Source organism: Carassius auratus, chromosome 24 (assembly GCF_003368295.1).
Source record: "Carassius auratus strain Wakin chromosome 24, ASM336829v1, whole genome shotgun sequence".
NCBI classification, from domain to species: domain Eukaryota; kingdom Metazoa; phylum Chordata; class Actinopteri; order Cypriniformes; family Cyprinidae; genus Carassius; species Carassius auratus.
Window position 1 is genome coordinate 13,110,367 of NC_039266.1, and position 18,577 is coordinate 13,128,943.

The following is an 18,577-nucleotide window of genomic DNA, read 5'->3' on the forward strand; positions in this document are numbered from 1 at the left end:
ACATATTTTAAGAAAATAATATTGTATCATGGAGAGTACACACATGTACGTAAATATATACGTGTGTGTGTGTGTGTGACCCTGGACAACAATACCAGTCTTTAGTCTCAATTTTTCATCATCTGAAAGCTTAATAAACGTATGGTTTGTTAGGATAGAAGCAACTAGATACAACTATCTGAAAATCTGGAATCTGAGGGTGGAAAAAATCTAAATATTGAGAAAATCACCTTTTTAAAGTTATCCAAATTTAGTCCTCAGCAATGGTATCAAAAAATGGGGTTCCTTTCACAAATATTTGTTACTTGCTCCAAATATCTTTGCTATTTGTGTTGATGTGTCTGTATCCATGGAAATTCAAGCCAAGTGAATTAATTATTAAATAACTGAATTATTAGATAGGTTTATATGTAGAAAGTATATTGCATACAAAAAAGCATATGAGGTAGGGAGGGATATATACACATATCTCATTTAGGCGTGTATATATCCCTAACTCATATGCTTTTTCAAGGGCCCAGTAATTGATTTACAGGGTAATTTTTCACCTTTTCAAAATTCTGCACTTTGGCAAAATACACTGTTGTAATCATTGAAGCTGTCTACACTGCAAAATCAATCTCTTACTTACTCTTTTCTGCCCTTTGTGTTTCATGGTGATGGGAGAATTCACATATGCATATTCATAATTCGGTCAGTGAGTGTGCAGACTCAAAAACTTGTTTTCTGTGATGAATCAAAACATTTCTGATTGTGTATGATTAATTAATATTCAAAGCTACAACCAATGCATAAAAAGCTACTATAACTGTAATACCGTATTCAACTGTTTTCATCCATTTCACGTTTCACTGGAATAACGACAACCGCAATAAATTTCTTATTTGTGCAGAGGATTTTTTTTTGCCTCATCATCTTAAATTTGGGGGCATTTTTGTTAATGTTGGTTTTTTTTTTTTTTCAAATCCCCATTATCTCTCAACACTCCATGTACGTATATAAAGGGGTATATATTTTCAATCAGCACCATGGACAGCAGCGAACCATATATTTTACAGTGGGGTCCAAAAGTCTGAGACTTATCGTTAAAATGCTTCTATTTTGCATTTTTATTGTTTAAAATAAAAAAAACGCATTACAAATTGTACTTTCAGAATATCATTCTGAGTAAAAAATTGCTAAATAAATAAAAAATGACCATTAATATCAGAATTTGGTATTTGTCGCATCCCCTTCTGTTTAAATAACAACAACAAAAACAACAGCATTAAAGCCGCATTAACTTCATAAGTTTGTGTGAAAGCATGACATTCATCATGATTTGAATTAGATGCTGTTTGAAACATTCTTGTCAAATTTGCTAATATGATTAGAGGCCTAGAAATAATGCGGAATCTTAAATATGTATCCTTTCATTAAACATTGTAATGTTAATTTGTTTTAAATTGTTTAAAATGCAGCTTATTTCTATAGGTTTAAATAATGTTTTCACTGTGGTCTTCTTCTTTTTTTTTGTACCCCGCTGTATGTGAGGCATCTTTTGGCAGAGTGATTAACCGGCATTGACAAGATTCAGTGCCGGAGGATCATGATCTGATCACACACACGTTAGCAGAACATCCTCAGAGACCGAGAGTTGACAGATCGGACATGGCTGTCATCCCACTGTCCTCACTGTCCGCTTTTGTGTATGTATACATCAGAGAAAAGATAAGATCAAGCTATTGTGCATTTTTCTTTTTGAAGCGATTGTAGTGTGGACTACATTATGAATGGATCTCGGTTATGCACGGGCTCAATGCAGATGTTGGCTATGATGATTCAGGTAGAGCTTCTGTTGGCTGTGTAGATGACAAAACATGTTTGTGTACGCACACAGCAGCTGACTGCATATGTCTGTGTGTGGAGGATCATATTCATATCACATGCAAATCACATGCAAATTCTTGCAGAGTGAAGTCACTGCGCAAACCATTTGTGTCTCTCTCTGTTTTATCCCAGCCTGCAATTATTTGATCAGAAATACAGTAAAAACAGTAAAATTGTGCAGTTCATTGTTCAAGTCATTTAATTTATAATAACTGTTTTGTATTTAAATTTATTTTAAAATGTAACTTATTTCAGCAGCCATTACTCCATTATTTACTATTTAAATGTGTAAGATTAATCACAAATATAGAATTTTACAGCAGTAGTCAGTGTTTTGTTTGTCAGGCATATATGGAATTAATTTTTTAAATAACTTATCTTCTTGGAATTTCAAACACACACTAACACACACACACACACACACACACACACACACACACACACCAAAAAGGCATATTCAATTAGATTGCTATGGTTCCTTGAAGTAACAAATGAAACATCAAGGCATGTGCAAAGCCGAAAGATGCAGGCCATACTGTTGAGAGTGCATACTGTTGGCAGTTTCTCTCCAGCTGCTGACACTGACTGTTGCTTTGAGTGGCAGTTCTGCAGCGATGACTCTGTACCTCTGAGTGCACTTTTTTCCCTCCTTTTTTCATCTGTTATTATTTACTTGTTTACTTTCAGAGAAAAGTTGCCCCTCGGGGAACAATGTGTCTCTGTCAGCAGCCATGAAAAACATATGAGCCTTCAGATACTGTACACATACACACACACACACACACACACGCTCATACCTACACAGAAAGTGTTAAAGAGATAATCGCATCAGTCTCCTTACATTTCCTCTCTGCAAAAGTCAATCCAACATAAATGATTCAATTAGAGAGAGAGGGAGTAGATAAGATGCTAGAAGTAATATGATGTAGGCTATACTTATAACAGCAGATTGTAGGCTCAAGAGAGTGTGGTTGTTGCCTAGAAGCACCCTTAACCGGCCTACAGTGCTCGAAAGCGAGATTTCAGCACAAGCATCCCAGGACGATTGGCACACTTGGAATGGATTAACGAACAGCAGTTAATCCATTTTGTAATCTTGTTTATAAAGAAGGGATGACTGAGCTGTAAACCAGCGGGAGACATTTTCAGGTCAGCGTCTTCTGCTGATAAGTGACTCTTTCTGTGTTCAATGTCCGCGCCTGCAATGCAGCTTTACCCAGAATCCTCAGCATGTGGGGACCAGCTGAATGGGAAGCTCTGGAGCTCATCCAGGTTTTAATATCCTGTTTCTGATTTTCTGCTTTATATTCCTTCATTATTTTTTATTTAAATTAAATTACAGTAAATTTCATTTCATTAGTGCCATCTCCTCTTTGTGTATGATTTCTTTACCTCTCATACCCTAAAACAGGGATCCTCAAATCTGTTCCTCGAGACTTTCCTGCAGAGTTTAGCTCTGACCCTTATCAAGCACACCTGAGCATGCTAATCAATGCCAATCAATGTCTTTGGGATCATTAGAAAATCACAGGCAGGTGACTTTGATCAGGGTTGGAGCTAAACTCTGCAGCACATTGGACCTCCAGGGCAAGATCAGAGAAAAGGGGCCTTAAAATATGGATAATTGTCAAATCAAGTAAATTTCAATAAATCTGCAGTGTGCTGACAACTAAATATGCATACTTCTGTACTATATAGTATGCAAAACATAGTCAATTGAGTAGGAGGTCTGAATATGCAGCATCCCTGATACAATATAATCACAAAAAACTAAGTAATATACACACTTACATACATACATACATACATATGCATACGTGCATGCTGTCACACCCCTGGACTTCTGTGTTCCTGTTTTGTTGTATTTTCCTTCCCCATGTGCTCCGTGACCTTATTCCGGGCACCTGTCAACGCTAATCAAGCTCCCTATATCTTTGCACTCTCCTTGCTGTCACATTGTCTGGTCTCACAGTTAGTTATGCAATCCTTACTTGTTGTTACTTACCTTAAGGATACTCCACTGCTCCGTTCCAAGTGTTCACATCAGCACCACTCTTCCTTTACTCCTCCGGATCATCTGCAAACATTCTCCAGTGCTCCATCGTCTCCATGCTTCACCGTTCCCCTGGTATCCCCTGGAAATGTAATAGGACTCAGTTACTCAGATAAGACCCTCTAACCCTTGCTACTCCCCAAATACTCAGCTGGACTCTTTTCCATGTTTTTTTCTACCTGCCAGTGTTCAATAAAAGCTGCTGTTATTTACACTTACCACTGTGTCCCCCTTGTATAACTGCTGACAGGAGACCAGACCATCATATTTTAATGAGAATTGGAAAACTATGGAAAATCCTCTATATTCCCTTGTTCAGAATGGCTGGCCAATGGTAGATTTCGTTTTGGAGTTCAGAGAGCTGGCCAAAACTTCCGCGATGGGCGAATCAGAGCTGATAGCTTTGTTTTGAGGAGGCTTAGACGATCTGGGGTACTCTAGAATGCCCAAGAACCTTCTCACGAGCTCGCTTGAAGAAGTCGTTACCAATCATGGCCGCCAGTCCTGAGCCTGCTTAAGGGAGTAATGTTCCTGAACCTATTCCTTTATTTCAGCCTAGAGCCCATTTCTGAGCCAATCGTCCTGAGCCAATGAGAAGGAGGCGGAGAAATTATAAGCCTCCAGTGTTGGCTCCAGCCCCTGAGTCCGCTCCAGTGTCGGCTCCAGCTCTTGAATCCACTACAGCCCAAACTAATTCTGTGACCAAGCCCAGAGAGAACTTCTATCTCAAAGTCTGGCCCAGGGAGGGCTCCTGTTCACACGTCCGGCCCAGGGAGGGCCTCAGATCCCGAGTCAGGCCCAGAAAGGGCTCCTATTCCCACATTTGGCCCAGAGAGGGCCTCAGATCCCAAGTCTAGCCCAGAAAGGGCTCCTGTCCCCATGTTCATCCCAAAGAGGGCTGTTGTTCCCACGTTAGTCCCAGGGAGGGCCTCAGATTCTGAGTTTAGCCCAGAGATGGCTTCTGTTCCTGAATGCAGCCTGGAGTGGACTTCTGATCCCAGCCCAGAGCAAGTTCTAGCCAGGGGATCTGGAGTCTTCCCCATGAAATGTTTTTTTTGGGGGAGAGTGGGGGCTATACACAGGGGCGGGGATGAGTTTCGAGGCCACGGAGGCCACTCTGCCATTGCTCCCCAAACTACCTGCTTTGCCATGACCCCCCGAACTGCCTGCCTAATATAATTAACTTCATTTTATTTATTTTTTTACACAAATGCCTTGGAACATTATCAGTCTAAGAGTGGTGATGTTAATGAATCATTAAATCAGTTTGAAACAGACTATGTGAAATGATTTATAGAATTATTTATACTTTGAACACTTTTTGCTGTTTACATTTAAAGCAGCATTGTGAATATTATTTTAAAACTATTTTTATGTGGCCAGTAAATTGAAAAATAAAAATGGTATGTTATCCACTTTCTTTTACTGAGATGTCTTTGATTTCATTTTATAGTGTCAGAAAAATCACTCCAAATGAATGTGTTATGCAGTGCTGATTGCTAAATGCTTAGTTATTTAATAAAACATGATCCCAGGTGACTACTAAATGTTGCATACTGAATCATAAGAGGACACACACGGTGTCTAACCTTTCCCCTCATGATCTTTAGTAATCAGCATGCTTAAGGTCAGATTAAAGGTCACACTGACGTCTCTTCCAGCTTCACACACACTTCTGAAGAACTGCATGAAATTTGGCAAAATGTTTATCAGCAGTATATACAGCTATACTTTGAAATCATTTTAATATTCATCAAAACAATTCCCGCATACAAATATCAGCAATCATCTGATGAAGAATATTTAATGGGGCAGTCATACATCATGAGGCAGGGCCGCTGTCACTGCAGCAACCCTGTCATCATGATGAGATATGGCATTGCTTTAATAAATCGGGATGGCTTAACCTCATTAGAATGTCACTGAGATTTGGACCACCAGTGTAAGAGAAATGCCATTACTGACGTTCTGATTGATTATTATGCTAATATACAAGTATAGAGGTTGCAAGCACATTTGCATACACACATGCAGATACACACACCACTCATTTGATCATGTTAAATGATTTAGCTGTAAGAGGCTCATGGTTTCTACTATCTCATTAAGCCGTTTCATAAGGGAGCATATCTGTGTGTTTACCAATTTACTCATAACCCAGAGATATTTGAAAGTGTATATGTGTGATCATCTTACAGATTTAATCCAGCAGCTGTAGATTTAGTTTATATGTTTTTATGGTATGTGTGAAGTAAAATCTATAATCCTACACATAAGCACACTGCAGCTTACTGTGGATGTGTGCATACATACAAAAAATATTTATGTAATTGAATTTCATATACAGTTTCAATCAAATTGGAATGCAAAGTTTTAACATAAGCAAACTAATAAACTTAATGTGATGGATATTTTTCAGTCTGTAAATTATAACATCTTTATTTTATCTTTATTTATTATTTTTACTATTTATTTATAAACTGAAAGTGTTTAAACTGCACAATAACCAAGTATATATGTATGTATAATAGAATTTCTTTTCAGTCTCATACATTTACATACATACACACATAAACTGCTTGTTTCATTTTTGATTTAAATAAAATGAAACAGATGAAAAAAGTTCAGAGTATGACTAGTAACTATCTCTGTTTTCTAACAGAAACTCAACAGTATTTTACTTGGTATTATCTGTACCAGTCGCCATCTTCACAAATCTGACAAAACTGAATAAATTTAGCCCTAAATATTTTTGTTACTTGCATGTGTATTGTTTTTTTGCTACTCTCCATTCTCTCTTTAGCTGAGCGGCTTCCATCCCTCATTCATTTTTTTTTAAATGATGGTCCAGGCTCAGGGTGTATCTTCTCTCAGGCTAATCGACTAAAATTAAACCTTAATTAACTTGGCATTCTCCTGCCTCATTGTATTTTAGCCATCCCTTTTTTCCCCTTTAAGTACAGTACACTCCTAAGACACTAACACGCTTCATTTTTAAGTGAGATACTTCACACAAGTCTTCAACTCGTCTGTGTGCCTTCCGGATGGAGTTAGTTGACTGGATAATGATTGACTTTGTTGACCGGAATGATCTCTGTAAAAGACATATCAGATGTAATGGATAGCTTATGTAATTAAAGGTCTTATATTGATCTCTAAGAGCAGTTTAATAATATATTACCACAAGTGTGTTATTTGAAGCAAGTGTATGTGGTTTTATGTATTTGTGACTTTTCACACTTTTTTGCACTTTTCGTGGAACTTTGTGGAACTTTCATTTAACTTTATGATTAACGGAATCGTTCAATCATTTTTCGAATGTCATTTTTTCCTGAATGAATGAAGTGTGTTTGAACTAATTGTTTGAATAAATGATTCAGTGACTCAATCATAAAGACAGTTACCTGTCACCACATACTGGTGTACCAATATAATTTGCATCATTGGTAGCGAATCTGTAATTAGAGAAATCTTAAAAAATAAAACCTAAAAAAAACAAAAAACTAATAGTATTTCAGTATTTAAATAATGTAATTAAAGGTTAATATTAATACTTAATAATAAATGTGAATAATTAAATTGTTAATTAATCATTCTTAATGTATGTATTTGTTGAACGCTATTACAAATATATACATAGTAGTTGCATCCAAAATAAGTTTTTGTTTAAAAAAATATATGTGTATGTGTGTACTTATTATGTATATATAAATACACACATACCCTATATATTTAGGAAATATTTACATGTATTTACATGTATAGATTTCTATTCATATAAGTTAAATTATATACAAATATATTTAATATAAAAACAGCATATTTTTTGTGTCACATGCATAATAAATATACACCGTACACACACATATATTATGTAAACAAAAACTTATTTGGGATGCAATTAATCTCGTTTAATCATTTGACAGCACTAATATGTAGCAATATCTGGTGCTTACATAGAAACTAAGAAAGGCAGTTAGCACACACACTCCTAAACACTGACCTCTGGAACCCATGTAGATTATGTGAGTTTGTATCCAGCTTGCAATATTAACCTATTTACTTTCTTCTGCTATTCTGACTCTATACTATATACAATGCAAATGTACTGTGTTGATTTTGCTTGTGCTTTATCTCTCTTATTTTTATCCCACTTGTCATCTTCTCACTCATTTATTATTACATGGTGCACACAGAATTTGCATCCCATGTGTGTGTGTTTGTGCAGCCACATCTCATTTTCATGCTGTGGATGTGCAAATGTCATGCTGGTGTGGCCTGATTTACATTAGAGTGCCTCAGCCTTAAAATTCCTAAACAACAGTGGCGTACCCTTGTGTGTCTGTGTGTGTAGATGTGGGTCTGCGTTTGCCCATGCACACCAGAGAAGCCATATGTGAGTGATGACAGTGTGTATGCGCGCGCATGTGTTTAGAGAATGCGAGGCAGTGGATCATGAACAGTGGGGTGTGTATTCTGAATGCTAATATCTGTATATTATGCTGCATATGAACAGAACACAATTAGCACTGACACAGAACTGCTGTGATCTGTTTGTTTGAATGCATGTATTTGTTTGTGTGTAAGCATCTGTGTGTGTTTTTTGGCTCTGTGTCCCATGGCTTTTTTATTTATTTTTTTTGCAGTAAGGCCTCTGGCTCAACAGATGCCACTCTTTGAAATGTTAGGGAGCAGTTTGTGTTTTATTTGTTTGAAAGTGTCTATAATAAACATATGAATTGTTTATTATTAGGTAATATTAATGCTTTCCCCATCAGAATGTTTTTTTTTTTTTATGTTGCCAACCATTCAGCATTTTTGTTAATTTACACAGAAATTGAATGGCACTTAGAAGACTTTGTTTTATGAATATCTGAACATGCAGTATATTAGAATAAATAACAGCGCCTCTGCGCTTACTCTAGCTTCATGTATTATTTTTTATGCAACATTTTTTAAAGACAAAAACATTTTATGAAAAAACTGAGAAAATCATACTGATCAAAACAATGATACAATGATCAAAACTTAAATAGAGTAGATTGCTTCCATCAACACCCCCAAAACTTGCTGTCTTATACCATATCCTAGATAGACATTACATTTGGTAACAATAAAGTATTTTGATTTATATTCTGTTTAATGTTTGATGATTGCTAAATATAGCATATGCATCTGCCTATGCAATTGCTTGCTTCTGCTTCTTCTTCACCTGTGTTTGAGATGTACAATAGCACTTCTTACCATATACCGGTCAAAACATGGTAAGCCAGAAAATGGCATCAATGGGGAGGAAACATTGCCTCATAAATGACTGAAAATTCTGTAAATGGCAGGAAAGCCTTGTCTCATAAATGCTCCCAAAGTCAAATGCAGAAGCGTTAATTCATGTGTTCATGACCTCAAAGTTAGGTTATTGTAGTGGTTTATTGGGTGGTTGTTCTGCACGCTTAATAAACAAATTCAGCTGGTCCAAAATGCAGCAGCTAGGGTTCCTACTAGAACCAGGAGATATGACCATATTAGCCTGGTTCTGTTAACACTGCACTGGCTCCCTATAATTAAACATCGTATACATTTTTTAATCTTACTTATAAAGCCCAAGTCCTCTGCATTCTCAAAAATATGATAATACTCTAAACTGATAATACCTTTTTCTATTTAGTGCCCCAAACTCTGGAATAACCTACCTAACATTGTTCAGGAGGCAGACACAATCTGTCAGTGTAAATCTAGATTTAAGACCCATCTCTTTAACCTGGTTTACACATAACACACTAACACATTTCTAATATTCAAATCTGTTAAAGGATTTTTAGGCTCCATTAATTAGGAAAAATGGAACCGGGAACACTTCCCATAACACACAATGTACTTGCTGCATGGTTAGAAGAATGGCATCTACGCTAATATACGCTGTATCCAGAGGGTCACTGCAGTCACCCGGATCCAGGACGTATCCAGCCCAGATGGTGGATCAGCACCGAGAGATGACCTCGACAACTCTGAATGTCAGAGGAAGCCATGACAACTAGATGCGCCCCAGAGACAGATCCCCTGTAAAGATCTTGTCTCCTAGACGGCCTCCAGGACAAGACCACAGGAACCAGATGAGTCCTCAGCACAATGTGATTTTGCTGCATTTTGGAATTAAACTGTTGGTTTCGTCTGGCAAGAGGAGAACTGGTACCACGACTGGGCCTGGTTTCTCCCAAGGTTTTTCTCCAATCTGTCACCGATGGAGTTTTGGTTCCTTGCCGCTGTCACCTCTGGCTTGCTTAGTTGTGGACACCTAATATCCAGCGGTATTGTTGACTTGATTGCACAAATTCTATTTAAACTGAACTGAGCTGGATGATGACATCACTGATTTCAATGATGAACTGCCTTTAACTGAAAATTGAGGGTTTACTATTGTCGTTTTGCATTATTGACACACTATTTTCCTATTTAATACTGTAAAGTGCTTTGACACAATCTGTATTGTTAAAAGCACTATATAAGTAAAGGTGACTTGAGTCAGTGACAAAACATTCTGTCAGTGGCAGGAAAGCCTTGTCTAATAAATTATATAAATTTCTGTAAATGGTGGGAAACCTTGTCTCAAATGACGGAAAATTCTTTAGTGGCGGGAATGCTTTGTATCATAAATGACGGAAAATTCAGAATTTTCAGAAAGTTCTTTAAATGGCAGGGGAGCCTTTCTCATAAATGATGGAAATGATGGGTATTTAGTGTTTGCTTGGGCATTGCTGGTTTTAGGTTTGTAGATGGTTGCTAAGTTGTTCCTGGGGTTTCCAATATGGTTTTAGGGTGTTGCTAATTCAGTGCCAGTGTATTGTAGATGTTTGCAATTATTGCCTTGTGCTCTTAAGTTGCCCAGCTTGGTGGCTGCCAAACAAATCCATACTGGAGTGCTGAGAAAATTGAACTTGCAAATTTCTCCAGAGGCCACTTTTTGCTTACTCAATAGTGAGCTAAACCTTACCCAGCATACCAAGTTCACATGAAGCTTTTTGATCAACAAAGACACCTTTAAAATTGGTTAAATCTTGTAATTTCTCAACCTCAGGTGTCAGAATAAAGGCTCAAAATGCATTGAGGGATAGCCGCTCTGTCTTCCACATGAGCACACAGCTGCACAGCAGCGATTGTACCCAGAAGATTACAATTATGAAGGGGGAAAAAAGCATTGGCATCTGAAAAGCTTTTGTCCCCAGATACCTGATAGATATTGGATTGTATTCTTCCTGAAATGCCATGATTGTAGGTGTTCAACTGAATCACTGGCAGCTGCTGATCTGTCAGGAAGGATTCCATGAGTGCTGTAATTGAGCTCATTACTCGAAGAGCTTTCGAAAACCTGAGGAAAACCAAATAAACGTAGTGCCTCTAACTGGTCTTGGATGACCTTTCTCTCTCCCTCTCTTTCCTGTTTAGCCCCAGCTGGCCTGAAATCTAAATCCAGTCCCTTTTTTGTCAATAATTCATGGCCTTTTCACAGCCACTATAATCCTCTTCCGAAGGGCAAGGCATAGACAATCAGCAAAACTTGATTTTGTATGTGTGTGTGCTTGTTCATCTTTGTGTGTTTGTGTGTGTGTGTGTGTGTACACAGTTGTCACCCATAATCCTCATGGATGCTGACTGTTCTAGATATGGGTCAGTTTGTTGTAGTCGAAGAGAAAAATGAGGTGAGAAAGAAATAGGAAGCAAAATGGCGCACATCACACTATAATTTAAAGACTACGATTATATGTATGTTATATGTAGTTATAGTTTTTCTCTGAGCAATTTTGGTTTATAAATAAACTTTAAAACCCCATTTTACATTCTTACAGTTGTAATTTAATGTAATGTGCATCAGTAAACTATAATGTACGTTTTAAATATTTTTGTATTGGATAGCAGTATTAGAAGCTAATTTAATAGATAGAATTGTATGAATCCAAAATACGCACAATTAAATATTTACAAAATTTTGCATTAAAAATTACAAATATAGATTCACTGGACATTTTGTATAGTTAAACATTCTGCTCAGAAGTGATATTTACATCAAATGAAGTTTCGGGAGGAGCCTAATCAACGAATCCTGCCAATCATCATTTCAATCATCGACCGTATATAAGCAGCAGTTATTATTCTGTCCATGCGTCTATTCTTCCAGCATCCCTCCGCCACCCTTTCTCCTCCTTTAAATCCCTTTTCTTTCATCCACACCGTATCATCATAAGGGGGGTTTCTTACTCAGAGCTCAAGCCGAGCCTCGGCTTTCGATCCTCCTTCATGGACAGCAAGCCAAGTTCGTTTTACCATTACCTGGCAGGACTGTGTGGGCAGGCGAACTCGTGAAGCCATATTTCATATCAAGCTCTTCAAAGACACTGTTGACTGTTAACCAAGTCAACTTTTGAAAACCCTTTAAAACTGATTGGTTTTCATGGAAATGTATGAAACTTTGTAACAATTTGAACAATTACAAATAAATAATTTTCACATTAAATATTGAAATAGTTTATTTCCCTCTTTGTTTAGATCAAAGTCGTTTTTAGAATATGGCAATTCATGTTTTTATTATATATTTTCCTATTTCAAAATCAAAAGACTAGTTCTGAAACAAGGTAAAGAAGATGCAATTAAATGTATGTATGTATATATATATATATATATATGTTTGTGTGTATGTAAATGTAGCTGATGAAGGAATGGTAAAAAGTTTAAAAGAGTTTCTTCATATAAAACAATGAAAATCCATAGTTTTAATAAAAATCAACCCCTAGGACACGAAAGTTGAAAACACCTGATTGCATCTTCAATAACCTTCTTGCTCATTTTCCAACTGCACCAAGTTGTTCTGGTAGAATTACATTAGAATAAACTGTAGCTCAGCGTCTTGGTTTCTTTTTTTCTGTTGAACTGCAGAGGTTGAGTATGCTGATGCATGTTAAAGTGGACAACTCAAGCGTTCAACTCGATCGTGAAGATAACACCACAGCACTGTGGATTTCAGATACGGTGTTTTTCTGTTTCCTGTCACCCTATTCTCCCAACACTCTCTTTTTCTATCCACCCTATATCTGTTTCTATATATTCTGCAGGTCACAGCCAATTTCTCCACTCTTTTTAGTCCTTATTTTTGCATAATGATGCATAATTCATGGGGATCTTGTGAATATGAATGAGCGTGACAGTGTCATGGCATAAGAGTGAGTTTTTTAGTGAAGTCATAAGGTTCACTAATGCGACGGACACCTTTTCAGACACGACTGTCTCTAAACATGCCTACTGAAACGCAATCTTCACTTTAGTCTGAGGGTAATGCTAAAGTTCATTTGCAATCCTCATTAAATGCACATTGAGAGTGTATCAGTTTTCCAGATCTCCTCAGGGGCCAGGGTGAGGGTTTAAATGGAGAAAAATGGATGTGGGGCAGAGAGATTGATGATGTGAGACAACATGCTCCGTTTTGACTTTAATTTGAAAAATGTATTTTCTAATATGAATATTCCCTGTAAAACATATTCACTGAAGTTCAGGTGTAATAACTACTCCCATTCTACCTTTATGTAAGTGTATTGTTATTGAGAGGAAAGTGTTCATATATAGTTAAAGGGTTTATGGAAGATAAAATCATGCACAGATGTACACTTTGAAAATCCACAGAAAATTGGAAGCCATCTGGGCACCTTTGCCTTACTATTTCCAATGTATGATGGGACATACTAATCCTATCCTAATCTCACATACTGCCTGTTTATATAGTATGTACTGTAGATAGTATCTCTCCTTTAACAATTTCTTTCTCTTTATTCAGTTTTTTCTGCCTTTCTGTTATGTGAACTGCTCATAGGTTCTTAACATATTTTCCCAGGCTTCAGGTGTAGCCTGACCTTCAAGATATTTGTAAGACTTAAGGTCTATTTAGGCTGTCGTGCGTTCATCTATACCCACATTTGTGAGACACCACCAGCCACCTAGTGTGTATAATAGCCATATGCATATAAATAGGTGTTCATCTTTCCATGCATACCATGTGTTGTTGATGTTGATTGAACTTGTTGGTGGGAGCCCACAGCATGCTGACGGAGAGGTGTGAAGCTGGAGTGGATGATGTGTCCCAGCTGAGCGTGAAATTGAAATCTCTCCCAACAGCAGGGGCAAAAAAGAGAGTGAGAGAGAAAGACAATGGGAGAAAGACATACAGATAGATAGATTGAAAGAAAGATGGAAAGAGAGAGAGGGAGAGAGAAAGAAAGAGAGTTGAGCTTTTCCTATTCATGACACCGCCATACATACTTATGTCTTCTGCGGCATAACAATGTGATTGGTGGTTTTGACCATTAATCAATAGAAGTGATTTATTGGCATGTTCCAGTCATTTGGAATGTTCTTAGAAACTAAAGTGTTTTTGCATCCATATTTAACCTCAAGGTTCCTGGACCCTCCTAGGGAACCCCAGTATATCTGACTCCAATATTCTTACTACAATATTCCAATATACTATAATTAAAGGGATAGTTCACCCCAAAATGAAAATTCAGGCATTAATTACTCACCCTCATGTCGTTGCAAACCAGCAAGTCTTTCATTCTTCTTCGGAAAACAAATTAAGATATTTTTGATGAAATCCTAAACAACTAAAAAACAACTATCACATTCAAGGCCTGAAAGGTAGCAAGGACATTGTTAAAGTATTCCACGTGACATCAGTGCTTCAAACATAATTTTATTAAGCTATGGGAATACTTTTTGTGTGCTAAGAAAATTTAAATAACTATTTTCAACAATTTCTTCTCTTCTGTGTCAGTCTTCGAAGCCCATTCATGAGAGTACCGCTATGCAATGAACCACTGATGCCACATAGACTATTTTAACAATGTAGTAGTTGCATTTCTTTCTATGCAGGGTCAGAAATATTTCGATTTCATCAAAATATCTTAATTTGTTTTCCAAAATGAACAAAGCTCTTACTGGTTTGGAAGGACATGAGATTGAATAATTAATGACAGAATTTTCATTTTTGGGTGAATTATCCCTTCAGTCAAACAACCATGTGGTAAACTTGACAGCTGTAGTTCCTGCAGCTGTAGTAGTTCCTTCATAAAATAGAAACAGAGTTAAAAAAGCTGGTTACCTCCATATTCGCACAACCAAACATCTACTATATCCACGATCCTCTACAATGGCTGCCAGTACTTCCTCCTAACTTAAACCACCATCTGTTTAGCACATCCTCCATCTCACCTTGGGAACACCAAACATCCACTATCCATCTGCATATGTTGTCATTCATTGTTACATATTTATGAAGTGTTCATTTAGTGTTCATAATTTGGAGGCCAAGGCAACACCTTGAATTCTGTCATGTTCCTCACACCATTCCTGAACAGTTTTTGCAGTGTGTCAGGGTGCATTATCCTGCAGAAGTAGGCCACTGCATGAACAATGTGCAGATAATCCCAGCTAGGATGATATTAAGAACTGCAGTTGATGTTTTATAGTTTTTTCCCCCCACAATATAGTTAATTGCTAAAGAAGACAAAAGCATCAGTGCACAAAGTGACAGAAGGTCTGAAAAAGTGAGTGGAATGAAGTGACAGAGAGTGTTCTGCTCTGCTTTTTTCCACCCTGTGTTTTCCATTTTACACATTACACTCATTGTTAAAACCTATAAAGAAACTAAAGCAATTTTTTTACATTGAAATGGACTTATTATTTCATGTTTAAAAAGGAAAAAGTCCATACTCCACTAGTTCTTTTCTGGATGGTGTGTGCTTTCTTTTTCTATCTGCCTATCGCTTTCATGTTTTTACCCTTCACTTCTGTCCCTGGCGAGAGCATTTGGAAGCTGAACTGTCAGTTTGTTGCTTTGATTTTCTCACTGTGCAAGTCTGGCCCACAGACAGCCTTCTGCTGTACTCACAAACACACATGCATGAATACTATATGAATAAATAGAGCACCAAACCACTGAAATCACCCAAATGTTCAAAGCTACGTGAATTTATTCATGCTCGACTCAGCTGTGTGAATAACTTTAGGTCATTACTTTAGGTCAATGAAAAACTGCTTTGCTTCGATGCCTGATAGCAGAGCATGTGAAAATGTAAACATCATAACATCAACCTTAACATTTCATCTTTGTGTTATACTAGTAAAAGTGTAAGCAGACATAAACGCATACCGTCACACATATTTATAATAAGGTCCTTAGTACCCACAGAGAGCCTCATAAATCATTAAATTGTTATATAAATAATTGTAATGGTTTGTGTGCAGGGGCATAGCAAACGTCTCACAAGGGAAGGGGATACAATATGCACCAAAACTTGCTTATGGCTTATTCATTCTTATCTTATTTGTACCCTACTTTTATTGTCATGAGCAAATTATATTTTAGACTACGAATACGGATTATAGTCAGAGTATAGATTATATAGTAGTCTGTAGAGTAATGATTAAAGATTATAGTTACAATACAAATTGTTAAAATATTCTATAAAATAATGCTACTATACAATACCATTCAAAGGTTTGGGGTCAATAAGATTTTTTTTTTTTCTTTGTGAAAGAAATCTCTTATGCTCATCAAGGCTGCATTTATTATATCCAAAAATGCAGTGAAATAGTAATATTGTGAAATATTATCCCAATTAACTGTTACTATTTTAATATATTAGTAAACGACATAACAATTTTATTTTAAAAAGGTTCTTTTAATAAATATAAAGCTCAAAAGAGCAGAATTTAATTGAAACTGTAACATCATGCATGTCTCCTTGATGTGCCCTTGCTGAATAAAAATATTAATTTCTTTCAAAAAAGAAAGGGGGGAACATTTACAGAAATTTGAATGCTAGTGTATATCGAGAAGTATATAATTATAATTCATTTCTCAATCTTAAATGAACTTGAAAAAAAAAAGAAAGAAAGAAATAGACATTTGCAGAATTATGTCCTCATTTTGACATAGCCATTGCTCTGTAAAAATCTTTGTCTAATCTATGTACAATTACCTGATAAAAATTTCCAGGGAACAAATTCAGGTTTTTCAAATTGACGTGCAATATTATTTTTAAAATGTGCATTTTGGTCTAAGTTTTTTTATTTAATTGTTTTGTATTTCAGTGAAACAGATGTCCTGCATGGAGGAAATGAGGAAAGAGTTAAACACAGCACGGACAAGGATGAGTAAAAAGGGAGAGTAAATCAGGTGAGTTGTATTTCCTTCTCCTCTGAATAGTGCATTTCCCAGTGAATCAGCCATTTTTTCCATATACAAAATTGCTCCAGTGTACCGAAATATTTACTACCTGAATATTCCCAGAATGCTCTGTCAGAGCCAGACTATGCGCTATATCCGCATACTATTTGCTTTGTCAGGTCTGCTAAAGTCTCCCAAGTCTTTGAGGGATGAGTTCAAGTTCAAATGTATGAAGGAAAAGTCTTGTTTTCTGTTTTCAAACCAGTTGTGTTTTTAATCTTTCATTCCTGATGTCCATGAAAGGGAAACTATATATCAAACTAAATTATAATTGGCAAATACCTCTCCTTTTTATTTGTTTTTTCTTTATTTATGCATGCACCTTTTTGTACTTATATGGTGTTTTGCATATTTCATAATGAATTTCATAAAGGCATTTTATAGAGTAATACTGTTGATTTAAAAAACAGCCAAAGTTTAACAATTGAAAGCTGTTTTAAGACACTGGTATCTGCCTTAGTATATATATTGCTTCAACACATATACAGTTTCTATCTTTGTTAGAGAAGAAGAGAGTAAGATAACAAAGATGAAGAACCTGAAACCTTGTAAAATTGAATTACGTGTTCACTTTTAGCACTCGATATAGATTCCAGATGGTAGTATGTGCTCATCCACTCATATCTGACATCACACAAGTGTTGCATCAAATGATATTTGAATATTATCAGTTAAAAATGTGTCAACAATGAGGTTTCCAAAAGCAGATGTTTCTGTATCTTTAATTATTGATTTTATAGAAATTGGGAAACGTGGATAAGTCCTTAATTTGGAGTCATGAATGTAGTACAGCATGAAATTTTTTTCAGTATCCCATCTGGGTGCACACACACACACACACACACACACTCTCTCTCTCTCTCTCTCTCTCTCTCTCTCTCTCTCTCCCTCTCTCATAGTTTTATAACTGCCTTTGAAAGTCTGAAATTTAGTGGCAGAGCAGCTGTTGTGCCAAAGGATTTGATCAGGCGACTGTAAACCTAAATGTGCTGAACCTCCACAGCCTCCCACACCCACAGTCCTGTGAGAGAAAGAACATCTCACATCTACCTGATGTAAGCTGAAGCACACTGAAAGAGATTTTTAATTAACTGCCAGCCAAAACACAAACACACATATACACACCTACCTGAGGGTTAAATTGACTGAGAATGATCCATTACAGCATTCCAGCACCTTCGACTGAAAGAAAAAACAAAAACAAATATCTGCAGTTTATTTGTCAATCCATTCCATTTCCTTTATGATTTTGAGATGCTTTACTAGGAAATATATATATATATATATATATATATATATATATATATATATATATATATATATATATATATATATATATAAACATATTTATAAAAACAATTTATTTGTTTATTATTATATTATTTGTT

The 18,577-nt window shown here is 36.4% G+C and overlaps 1 protein-coding gene across 5 annotated transcripts in view; it reads left to right on the forward strand.

The window, feature by feature from the left end:
• The window catches only part of LOC113042336 (disks large-associated protein 1-like), a 114,762-nt gene that overhangs the window by 16,118 nt on the left and 80,067 nt on the right, over window positions 1–18,577 (forward strand). For all 5 annotated transcript variants that reach the window (XM_026201110.1, XM_026201109.1, XM_026201112.1 and 2 more), the window contains one exon: window positions 17,054–17,138. The gene's annotated coding sequence lies outside the window, so the exon portion shown is untranslated. The remainder of the gene's footprint in view (window positions 1–17,053; window positions 17,139–18,577) is intronic.